A 5,000-nucleotide genomic window follows, 5' to 3' on the forward strand; every position below is an offset into this window, starting at 1 on the left:
GTCCCCTAACCTAACCCACGTTGTCCCCTAACCTAACCCACGTTGTCCCCTAACCTAACCCACGTTGTGCCTTAACGTAACCCACGTTGTGCCTTAACGTAACCCACGTTGTGCCTTAACGTAACCCACGTTGTGCCTTAACGTAACCCACGTTGTGCCTTAACGTAACCCACGTTGTGCCTTAACGTAACCCACGTTGTGCCTTAACGTAACCCACGTTGTGCCTTAACGTAACCCACGTTGTGCCTTAACGTAACCCACGTTGTGCCTTAACCTAACCCACGTTGTCCGCTAACGTAACCCACGTTGTCCGCTAACGTAACCCACGTTGTCCGCTAACGTAACCCACGTTGTCCGCTAACGTAACCCACGTTGTCGCCTAAACCTGCTCTGTAATTGTTATACGACTCGTTCAATTAGTGTAGTGTTGCCCACCCGCAACCCTCGCAATATAGTTCGCTACTCGCACTGCCCGCTCCCCTGTGTATCGCTTCATGTTAAACACCTTGCAAGTCTTGCTGACTTTCCACATGCTCCTGCTGTACACTGTAATGTGGATGGCAGCAGGACGTACATGCCGCCCCCCGCCCCACCCCTCCCCACGTCCCCACCTTGCCCCCTGCCTTCGCAAGCTGGTTGGTGAGAAGTTTGCATGTTCAATGCCCTTCGCATGCGACGTACTCAGGCTACGTTGTGGTGCGGCCTGTGTCAACTGTCCGCTGATGTCGTACGCATAAACCACAATCTGTACTGCACATTCGTCCTTATGTACTGAATGATACATCGTGGCACATGTGTGACCGTACAACGACTGCGCCCAAAAACGGCGGACCATACAGTGCAAATATTGTGCACGCAGCTACGTGTCGTCTCCCTATGAGAGCTGGATTGCAGTGTGGTACGCCATAGAGACGTGTGGGAGGAACGGACGCCGTGGATGGCGATCAGCATGAGCTGTCTGTTGATGTATTCGGGCCTAGTCGTCTCTCCTCAAACACCGTGATAGCATGGTGCACCGCGTTCCATATCTGCGACATGCTACAGAGGCCGGTTGACAGTCGTTCGAGCAATGGACATCGCATACGTACGGGGGCCACCTTCCACGTATTGTCTAGGCGTGCACATTTTGTTGCGTGTATGTGGGCAGACGTAGTGTGGCGTGACACCTGACACAGGCATGCAATAATCGTTGAAGTTGCTAATGGCGATGGACGCCTACGTTTTCTGGTGAAGTTACGCAAATGAAGAAATGGTAACCCGTTGTGGTGCGGTTGTTCTCGCTAGGGGTGAATCGGTGATGGCGACGATAGGTTGAGGTACTAACCGGTTGTTCCAGCGATACCCACCATGCCGATGAAACTGAACGGCATCTGGGTGTGAAGCGATACGCGGCGGTGGCTGGGTGGGACCGTCCCCGGCCGGTGAGGGGGCGCCTCCCGGCGTGCTGGCCGCGCGGTGCGTGGGCGCACGCGCTACAGCCGGCTGGTGGGGGCGGCCAGTGGCAGGCGCGCCGGCCGACGGACGCGGCAGGCGTCGCAGCTGCGCGCCGGCGCACCCTGCGCGCGGCGCCGTGCGGCCAAAGTAGGTCCTCGCGGGCCCGGTGCGAAGCGCGGTGGACATCTTCAGTGTGCTGGTCCGATTGAGGACTGTGTGCGTTGAGGATGCGCCGCCGCCCGGCGCTCGGCGCCGCGACGCCGTCTGCTGCTCGGTCGCCCCAGCGGTTCTCGCTGGTGGTTTGTATCGCAGCTGTGCGGATGTGTTGGCGCGTGCGCTGTGCTGGGAGAGTTCGCTTCGGCACCCAAGTGGGGCTTTTGTCCTTCTGTGGCGCTGGCGTTGGAGCTGCCGGTCACCGTAGGTGGCGCGTGTTGTCTCCCGCCGGCAATGCCACGACAGCACGCTCCCGGGCCTCTGTCGGCAGCGGCAAGCTCAGTTGGGAGCACGGGTGGTCGCACCGAAAGCGTCTACTCGCCTAACTCCGGGCGATTGCGCCTCTCTCGAACCCGACCAAGTACTTGGGACGGCGCTGCGCGCCGCCGGGACCTGAGAGGGTTTCGAGGTGTATTGTGCAGGGGAGCTCAGCCTCCTCCTGTTTGCAGAATGATTGAGCGAACGCTTGCGTGTTCGCGCGGGCCCCCGGGACACACTCCCGGGCGGCCGGCTGCTCAGCTCTAGTTGACGCAGCTCCCTGGTTGATCCTGCCAGTAGTCATATGCTTGTCTCAAAGATTAAGCCATGCATGTCTCAGTACAAGCCGCATTAAGGTGAAACCGCGAATGGCTCATTAAATCAGTTATGGTTCCTTAGATCGTACCCACGTTACTTGGATAACTGTGGTAATTCTAGAGCTAATACATGCAAACAGAGTCCCGACCAGAGATGGAAGGGACGCTTTTATTAGATCAAAACCAATCGGTCGGCTCGTCCGGTCCGTTTGCCTTGGTGACTCTGAATAACTTTGGGCTGATCGCACGGTCCTCGTACCGGCGACGCATCTTTCAAATGTCTGCCTTATCAACTGTCGATGGTAGGTTCTGCGCCTACCATGGTTGTAACGGGTAACGGGGAATCAGGGTTCGATTCCGGAGAGGGAGCCTGAGAAACGGCTACCACATCCAAGGAAGGCAGCAGGCGCGCAAATTACCCACTCCCGGCACGGGGAGGTAGTGACGAAAAATAACGATACGGGACTCATCCGAGGCCCCGTAATCGGAATGAGTACACTTTAAATCCTTTAACGAGTATCTATTGGAGGGCAAGTCTGGTGCCAGCAGCCGCGGTAATTCCAGCTCCAATAGCGTATATTAAAGTTGTTGCGGTTAAAAAGCTCGTAGTTGGATTTGTGTCCCACGCTGTTGGTTCACCGCCCGTCGGTGTTTAACTGGCATGTATCGTGGGACGTCCTGCCGGTGGGGCGAGCCGAAGGCGTGCGACCGCCCCGTGCGTGCTCGTGCGTCCCGAGGCGGACCCCGTTGAAATCCTACCAGGGTGCTCTTTATTGAGTGTCTCGGTGGGCCGGCACGTTTACTTTGAACAAATTAGAGTGCTTAAAGCAGGCAAGCCCGCCTGAATACTGTGTGCATGGAATAATGGAATAGGACCTCGGTTCTATTTTGTTGGTTTTCGGAACCCGAGGTAATGATTAATAGGGACAGGCGGGGGCATTCGTATTGCGACGTTAGAGGTGAAATTCTTGGATCGTCGCAAGACGAACAGAAGCGAAAGCATTTGCCAAGTATGTTTTCATTAATCAAGAACGAAAGTTAGAGGTTCGAAGGCGATCAGATACCGCCGTAGTTCTAACCATAAACGATGCCAGCCAGCGATCCGCCGCAGTTCCTCCGATGACTCGGCGGGCAGCCTCCGGGAAACCAAAGCTTTTGGGTTCCGGGGGAAGTATGGTTGCAAAGCTGAAACTTAAAGGAATTGACGGAAGGGCACCACCAGGAGTGGAGCCTGCGGCTTAATTTGACTCAACACGGGAAACCTCACCAGGCCCGGACACCGGAAGGATTGACAGATTGATAGCTCTTTCTTGATTCGGTGGGTGGTGGTGCATGGCCGTTCTTAGTTGGTGGAGCGATTTGTCTGGTTAATTCCGATAACGAACGAGACTCTAGCCTGCTAACTAGTCGCGTGACATCCTTCGTGCTGTCAGCGATTACTTTTCTTCTTAGAGGGACAGGCGGCTTCTAGCCGCACGAGATTGAGCAATAACAGGTCTGTGATGCCCTTAGATGTTCTGGGCCGCACGCGCGCTACACTGAAGGAATCAGCGTGTCTTCCTAGGCCGAAAGGTCGGGGTAACCCGCTGAACCTCCTTCGTGCTAGGGATTGGGGCTTGCAATTGTTCCCCATGAACGAGGAATTCCCAGTAAGCGCGAGTCATAAGCTCGCGTTGATTACGTCCCTGCCCTTTGTACACACCGCCCGTCGCTACTACCGATTGAATGATTTAGTGAGGTCTTCGGACTGGTACGCGGCATTGACTCTGTCGTTGCCGATGCTACCGGAAAGATGACCAAACTTGATCATTTAGAGGAAGTAAAAGTCGTAACAAGGTTTCCGTAGGTGAACCTGCGGAAGGATCATTACCGACTAGACTGCATGTCTTTCGATGTGCGTGTCGTGTCGCGCAACACGCTACCTGTACGGCTCGCCGTAGCCGTGCGCCGCGTGCGGAACCACGCGTGCCTCTCAAAACTAGCGGCAATGTTGTGTGGTACGAGCGCTGAAGCGCTGGAGCGGCTGGCCTGCGGCACCTGGCGCCTGGCGCCGGTTTTGAATGACTTTCGCCCGAGTGCCTGTCCGCTCCGGTGTGGAGCCGTACGACGCCCGTCGGCCGTGAGGCCGTTGGACACAGAACGCTGGAACAGGGGCCGCCACACGCCTCACTCCCGCCTATGCGACCGTCTCGAAAGAGACGGCGGAAACTTGAGAAAAGATCACCCAGGACGGTGGATCACTCGGCTCGTGGGTCGATGAAGAACGCAGCAAATTGCGCGTCGACATGTGAACTGCAGGACACATGAACATCGACGTTTCGAACGCACATTGCGGTCCATGGATTCCGTTCCCGGGCCACGTCTGGCTGAGGGTCGGCTACGTATACTGAAGCGCGCGGCGTTTGCCCCGCTTCGCAGACCTGGGAGTGTCGCGGCCGCCTGTGGGGCCGGCCGCGTCTCCTCAAACGTGCGATGCGCGCCCGTCGCCTGGCGGTTCGCATACCGGTACTTTCTCGGTAGCGTGCACAGCCGGCTGGCGGTGTGGCGTGCGACACCTCGTACAACGACCTCAGAGCAGGCGAGACTACCCGCTGAATTTAAGCATATTACTAAGCGGAGGAAAAGAAACTAACAAGGATTCCCCCAGTAGCGGCGAGCGAACAGGGAAGAGTCCAGCACCGAACCCCGCAGGCTGCCGCCTGTCGTGGCATGTGGTGTTTGGGAGGGTCCACTACCCCGACGCCTCGCGCCGAGCCCAAGTCCAACTTGAATGAGGCC

The 5,000-nt window shown here is 56.9% G+C and overlaps 2 non-coding genes and 1 pseudogene across 2 annotated transcripts; all 3 read left to right on the forward strand.

Annotated features, from left to right (window-relative positions):
• The first annotated feature begins 2,182 nt into the window (after positions 1–2,182).
• On the forward strand, positions 2,183–4,091 carry LOC124773494. Its single transcript, XR_007014738.1, has one exon. It is a non-coding gene; the product is annotated as a small subunit ribosomal RNA (ribosomal RNA).
• Positions 4,092–4,443: 352 nt separating this feature from the next.
• LOC124773724 lies at positions 4,444–4,598 on the forward strand. The gene has a single exon (XR_007014870.1). It is a non-coding gene; the product is annotated as a 5.8S ribosomal RNA (ribosomal RNA).
• A 188-nt stretch (positions 4,599–4,786) lies between these two features.
• The window catches only part of LOC124773661, a 4,222-nt pseudogene continuing 4,008 nt past the window's right edge, over positions 4,787–5,000 (forward strand).

This window comes from Schistocerca piceifrons, unplaced genomic scaffold, assembly GCF_021461385.2.
Source record: "Schistocerca piceifrons isolate TAMUIC-IGC-003096 unplaced genomic scaffold, iqSchPice1.1 HiC_scaffold_954, whole genome shotgun sequence".
Classification (NCBI taxonomy): Eukaryota; Metazoa; Arthropoda; class Insecta; order Orthoptera; family Acrididae; genus Schistocerca; species Schistocerca piceifrons.